Here is a 6000-nt window from a genome sequence, read left to right as displayed (position 1 = left end):
AGTCAAGTACGCAGCTCTGCTGAATTCACAGTGCTGCCTCTCAGCTGTGACTGCGTTAGCAGGGCCTCGGCAGGTGCCAGGGAGTCAGGCTGCCCTGCTGGCTGCCCGAAGCAGGGGACAGGGAAGCCCTGAGCCTCCAGAGAGAGCCTACCCCTTGCCTGTAGGCAGGCCTCTGAGCTGTCTGGCGTGGGGCCCACTCTCCCAAACACCTTCCCTACTGCCCACTGCCCAGATGCTAGAAGCCTGACTCTCTGACTCTGCTTGGCAGCACCTGGCTCCATGGGTGGGCCGATGGGAATGAAGCTCTGAAGGTGGGCTGTGTTCTCACCTTGGTCCAGGCTCTCAGCTCCCCCACCCTTCGGCTTGTCCCTTTGGAACCCCAGGCACTGGGCAAGGAGGGCCCTCGGGGCAAAGCTGGCCAGCTGCAGTGGCCGCTGGTCCTGACCCCTGGGGCATGGCATTGAGCAGTCAACTGAAACCCTGGGCCCTTGTGAAAGCCTTGGCCAAAGAAGAGCACTCTGCTCATCTATCCCCCTCTGCCTGCACCGCCCACCTGTCCCCTACCTGTGCCCATTGTCAGCCCAGAGTCAATCTCCATAGGTGTCGGTGGCTCTGTTCAGGACAACCTTGGGACATGCTCACAGCCATGGGTGAGCAAGCAGGAGGTGGGCTGAACTGTCCCCCTCCCTGAGGGATGCACAGAGCCTGGGCTGGCCACCTGTCCCCTGAGGAATTAATCTGCCCCTTCCCTGTAGCACCCACTACCTCAGTGCCCTCCAGCTGCACCCAAACCTCATCAAGGATGTTCTCCCCAGACCTCCCCTTCCTGCACAGGCCTAGCCCCTTGTTGATGGCCTAATTCCTGGACGTGTATTTTTCTCCAGTGTGATGTGTGTTCAGGTAACAATGTCTTATTTCTCATGGGGAGAATTACAGGGCTCCTAGGAGAGGCATTTTGGGGTGGCCAAGAACTTTCCACCCAAGGGCAGCTGCTGGAGGCAGGCTCCAGGCCCCAAGACAGAGCCTATGTCCCTTACGGACATCCCAGGGCTGCTGTGGAGGAGAGTGGCCATCAGGCCAGGGAGGCAGGGCCTGTAGCTGTGTCCTGGGCACGAAAGCTGGTTGCAGCATTCCCAGGGTAAGCGGAGCTTCCTCCAGCCTTGTCCCTCCTCCGCTTGCCCACCCCAGGAGAACAGTTGGGGGAGAGCATTGCTCCCTGCACCCCTGCCTATCCTCCGAGCTGCAGCTCCCCCTCCCCCTGCCATGCTCTTCTCAAATCTTACAATCCTCCAGGCCAACTTGGTCTAGGACTTGGTCTAGGACAGGGGTCGGGAACTTATGGCTTGTGAGCCAGATGTGGCTCTTTTGATGGCTGCATCTGGCTCGCAGACAAATCTTTAATAAAAAAATAACGTTAAAAATATAAAATATTCTTATGTATTACAATCCATTCATTTCCTACCACTCATGTTCATTGTTGCTGGTGGCTGGAGCCAATCACAGCTGTCCTCCGGGACAACGCCAAATTTTTATTGGCTAATGCCTAACATTGCCCCACAGGGGGCTGTGTTCTGACTGTGGCCTGGCTGTGCCCCCACCCTGACTTGCTGCCATCCCCATTAGAGCAGAGACCAAACCCCATGACCCCAGAACTCCAGGGCCAGAGCTAGTCACAGAACAGACCTAGCACTCCAGTGGGGAAACTGAGGCCCAGCTCAGGAAGGTTGCCCCCCAGCACAGGTATCCTGGGAGGACACCTAACACTTGCGTATTGGGGAAGCCTCCAAAAGAAGTGACAATGTGAACAAAGAATGCTCAGGGTGATGCAGGAAGAATAGCTTCTTTGCATTTCTCTTCATTTTGGTGCAGAGACTGAGCACCAGGAAAGGAGGTGGTGTCCAATGGCTCCACCATGGGGTGGAGTCTGGGGGTAGGGGGCACCCAGGCTCGGGTTACTGCCCCACTCTGGAAACAGGGCACGGGGCCAGCAGGATCGGTGGCCATTACTAATGCATGTGCTGGCTCTGGCTGAGTGGCCATCTCAGCCTCCCCAGCTGTGTCGGGGGGGGGGGGGGGGCTAGAGCCCATGTTCACCCAGCCCTGGCCCCAGTGACAGCCCCTGGGGAAACGCCAAGACTAGTTCTGAGGGGACAACCAGCTCCCCCAGACTGAGAGATCAGACCAGCAAAAAGGTGGAGTCAGGCAGAACCTTGGTCTAGTGTTCTCAAATGACATGATCCCTGCCCCTCAGAGCCTCCCTGGTCACCTCTGTGTTCACCTGCCTCTCACAGCCCTGGTACTTCCTCAGATTTGAATTTCATTTTTGCAAGGGAAATGACCTGCGTCCCTGCCAGGGCCTCCGCCCTGGACAGTCCCCTCACTCTTCCCGAGCTGCCAGCACCCCAGGGCCACTCTGCCCCGCCCCCTAGAGCCAGGACCAAGATGATCCCTGGATGCTTGGGCATGTGGCTTTCCTGGGCTGGATCTCCGTGTTCTCGCCTAGATCCCTGTGTGTTTGGTTTTACTGGTCGGTCAGTCTGTCTGTGCCTTGCCTTGTTGCAGAAAGGATTCCTGTGAGATACAGGCAGCAGATTACTGCCCGTGCAACAGGTGCTTCCGCACGTAGTTTAGATGACCTGCTCCAGGCCAAACAGAACTTACCCAAGGTCACACGCCGACCTCCTTATCGCCAGCCCAGGGTTCTTTCCACCAGACTCCTGTAGCACCCCATGAATAATTTGCACCCGGCTGGCAGGGTGGTCATGGACCATGTCCCTCTTCTCACTTTCCTGGAACACCAGCTCCAGCCTCTCTGCTCTCCTCCGGCGGTGCCCCACCTGCTCCCGCGAGCTGCAAGACCTGGGTGTCCACAGTTCTTCGCAATTTTTTCTCCTGCTGGAAGCAAGACAGCCAAATGACGTCTCTCTCTTTCTCGGGTGGGCATCTCACCCCCTTCAAGCTGCCTTGTGTCATCCTGATTAGAGTCTCATTCACAAAACCATTCATTCAGGTCTGGCCCAAAGGCAAATAAATATGAGACATTCACACGCGCGCACACACAGTCATTCACATTGCAAGAGCACCTCCAATAAAACATCTTTAATTCATAACTGGACATTTGTGATAACAAGAATAAGAGAAAATAAATGCCTAAGCCATGGTGGCACAGAGGATAAAGCATTGACCTGGAATGTTGAGGTCACTGTTTGAAACCCTGGACTTGCAAGGTCAAAGGCACATACAGGAAGCAACAACTACGAGTTGATGCTTCCCACTTCTCCCTGTCCTCTCTCTCTCTCTCTCTCTCCAAAAATCAGTAATAATAAAAAGAAAAGAATAAGAGGAAATGTATCTTTGCACCCTGCATGCAAAAAACACGTGTTGGCAAAATAAATAGCATGATGGAGAAAGAAGACCTCCTTACTATCCTACGAGGATCATATTCACAGGGAGACTGTGGCAGGGAGAACTGACGACAGGAAGCTGTCTCCTCAACTGAACCCAGGGTCCTGACACTCCTCTTAAGGGAACAGATCTCAGGGTCATTTGGGTACAGCCAGAGCACTTGTCACCTTCCTCTACATATGCTAAAAACTCATACTTCCTAAAACAGAGTCTCTGATTGGATCCCTTGTCACCTTCCAATACAGAGCGCCTCCATTGGGCAGTTTGTCCCCAAACCTCCTCAAATGCTGTTGGCCTCCCTGACTTCCCCTCCATGGTTGAAAGTCTGGCTCAAGCATCAGTCTTTGGTACAGTGGATTGTAGAAAGGCTGGTGCGGTTGGTCCTCTGAAATCCAGGGGGTGTTCCAAAAGGAGCGTCCGGTGGCTTACACAGAACAGGGCTGGGGTCCCAAATCTCTGAAACACCAGACTCAGTTGTTTACAGGTGCTTCAGAAATATAACTGATGGCCATTTGTACTAGCAGAACATCAGAAACCACCCAAATGGCCCCCATGGATAGAACTGAATAAACTGTGATATATTTATATAATGCGGTACTATGCAACTGTAAATAAAAAAAGTACAGAATTTTTCTATCCACTTCTGTGCAATGACCTCCCAGTATATTAAATAAATTTTTTTTTAAATGTTAAAGGTAAGGCAGAGATGAGTGCTAGACTTATTTGATATATTTTGTTTTGTAGGCTTAGGTAGGAAACCGTGTAAATAGTTTACAAAATTATATAACAAACTCAAATGTAAAGTATTTATAATAGAAAAATATATGAAACAACTGAAATATCCATCAGTAGTGGGCTGGTTAAATAACTTTTGCTACATTCAGAAAATGAATTCTGTGCAGCTGTAAAAACAGTATGAGGTTGGTTTTTAGATTCTTTTGTTTTGTTTTGTTTTTGAGAGAGAGAGACAGGAACATCAATCTGTTCTTGTGTGTGCCCTGACTGGGGATCGAACCAACAACTTCTGTGCTTCAAGACGAAGCTCTAACCAACTGAGCTATCCAGCCAGAGCTGTTACCTCCAGTTTTTGTTTTTGTTTTTTGCATTTTTCTGAAGCTGGAAACAGGGAGAGACAGTCAGACAGACTCCCGCATGCGCCCGACCGGGATCCACCCGGCACGCCCACCATGGGGCGACGCTCTGCCCACCAGGGGGCGATGCTCTGCCCATCTTGGGGCATTGCTCTGTTGCACCCAGAGCCACTCTAGCGCCTGAGGCAGAGGCCACAGAGCCATCCCCAGCACCCGGGCCATCTTTGCTCCAATGGAGCCTCGGCTGCGGGAGGGGAAGAGAGAGACAGAGAGGAAAGCGCGGCGGAGGGGTGGAGAAGCAAATGGGCGCTTCTCCTGTGTGCCCTGGCCGGGAATCGAACCCGGGTCCTCCACACGCTAGGCCGACGCTCTACCGCTGAGCCAACCGGCCAGGGCATTACCTCCAGTTTTGATCATGTAAATGCATTACCTCTTTTAAAATACAAATGAATGAGCCCTGGCCGGTTGGCTCAGTGGTAGAGCGTCGGCTTGGCGTGCGGAAGTCCCGGGTTCGATTCCCGGCCAGGGCACACAGGAGAGGTGCCCATCTGCTTCTCCCCCCCTCCTCCCTCCCTCTCTCCTTCCTCTCTGTCTCTCTCTTCCCCTCCCGCAGCCAAGGCTCCATTGGAGCAAAGATGGCCCGGGTGCTGGGGATGGCTCCATGGCCTCTGCCTCAGGCGCTAGAGTGGCTCTGGTTGCAACAGAGCAATGCCCCAGATGGGCAGAGCATCGCCCCCTGGTGGGTGTGCCAGGTGGATCCCGGTCAGGCACATGTGGGAGTCTGTCTGACTGCCTCCCCATTTCCAGCTTCAGAAAAAAAATACAAATGAATGAAAACATAATTTAAAAATAAAATATTAAAAATATTACTAAAAGTCAGAGTGGACTAAACCAAAGGAACCCTTATATCTAGTTAAAGAGCCCATCCCTCTAACTAAGAGACAGACTATAGCAAGTGACTTGAAAACACAGTTATTTGGCTACATTCCTAGGAGAACATACTCAACAGATAAAAGAACTGAAAACACTTAAATTCTTTTTAGCCATCATGCTGGTGGTGGAGGGGTAGGCTGTGCTATCCTGAGCCAGTTGTGCGTGGATTGTGGAATAAATGAAATGATCTACTCTGTTTGTGTCTTCAAGAACTGACTACTGAGAAATGTGTGGTTGCCACAAGCTGGGACATGTCCCCCAAGAGCCACGTGGGGATCGTAGAGGACCTACGTCTCTCCAGCAGGCACCCTCTGGCATCTTGCTGGAAATGTACGCTCACACTGGACACAGTAACTAGCATGACACAGAAGTGTCATTTTCACCAGTCCTCAACATTGGAGGGCTCATTTGAAAGGGGTGGGGGTATAAACAGAGAAGTCAGCTGGGTTACTCCCAGAGGGCACTGCTCGAAGGCATAGTCCTAGTGACAGAAGGACCAGGAGATATCGGCGTTGACTAAACACAGGGCTAAGGAGGCCTCACAGGTTAGAGTGAGTTGTATTGTTCATGA

The sequence above is a fragment of the Saccopteryx leptura genome, chromosome 2 (assembly GCF_036850995.1).
Source record: "Saccopteryx leptura isolate mSacLep1 chromosome 2, mSacLep1_pri_phased_curated, whole genome shotgun sequence".
NCBI lineage: Eukaryota > Metazoa > Chordata > Mammalia > Chiroptera > Emballonuridae > Saccopteryx > Saccopteryx leptura.
Note: the sequence above shows the minus strand (reverse complement) of the source record.